The sequence below is a fragment of the Apaloderma vittatum genome, unplaced genomic scaffold (assembly GCF_000703405.1).
Source record: "Apaloderma vittatum isolate BGI_N311 unplaced genomic scaffold, ASM70340v1 scaffold11406, whole genome shotgun sequence".
Lineage (NCBI taxonomy): Eukaryota > Metazoa > Chordata > Aves > Trogoniformes > Trogonidae > Apaloderma > Apaloderma vittatum.
In genome coordinates, this window is record NW_009720115.1 from 250,600 (window position 1) to 251,611 (window position 1,012).

Here is a 1,012-nt window from a genome sequence, read left to right on the forward strand (position 1 = left end):
TTATTGTCTCCAAAGCCATCTGAAGATGAGTTTGTGCCTTTTTTTTTAATTGATGGATTTGGTGCAGCTGGATTTTCTGAAGTTTGAGGAACAATGCCTTAAGTAAAAATAATAAAAAAAAAAAAAAACAAAAATCACAAAGAACACAGCAGTTCATGAATATTTTTCCTCTGGATGGGAAAGCCAAGAACTGCCGTCAGGAAGGAAGACTTTTTGGCTTGTGCTGGCATGATGGTGGGAAGCAGGCATCAGCTGAACAGAGCGTCTCCAAAAACTGTCTGCAAGTTTGGATTTGTTTTGTTTTCTTTCATTGCTGTTAAAAAAAAAAAAAATTTAAGGTAGTTGCCAAAAAAGTGGCAAATACTGTTGGGTCTTTGAAATTCAACCATTTTTAAAAACAAATTTTCAAATGTTTTCTCTCTTCTACATTATCTAGTAATTGAACTTATCAATTTGGTTGTTGAAGCATGTATTAGACACAAATGCAGGTTTAAGACTGGAATGCTTTTTATTAAAAGCAACTAGCATGAGATATTGCTTAAATTGTTAGGTATAAATATATATATGTGTATAATGTATATTCCAAATGTATTCCAAGCTTAGAAACCTGATTCCTATGGATTATTGATAAAAATATTTATGATGCATTTATAGAAAAATATATGTAATAAATGCATACTATAACAGTAGCCATTGGAAGCTCCCTAGGGACTGATTTGTGAATTGGAATGTAAAAGGTGCTTTTGGAAAAGGATCCAGGTTGAAACTCGAGGACTTTCAGATGAGAGGTTGGAAAGTTTTTCAGAAAGCCAACACGTTAGCCACTGGGCAACTACCCTAAACATTTGTATTTTAATTTAAGGTTTTTAGTTGTGATCCTTTTCTAACAAACAAAAAAAAGAAATGAGTTTTTTATAGCAAAGACTATGAATTTGCTGTTAATTTTTATATCAATATTTCACAAAACCCTGAAGAAGCCTTGTTTGTGTGACTCTGACGTTTATTTTCTATT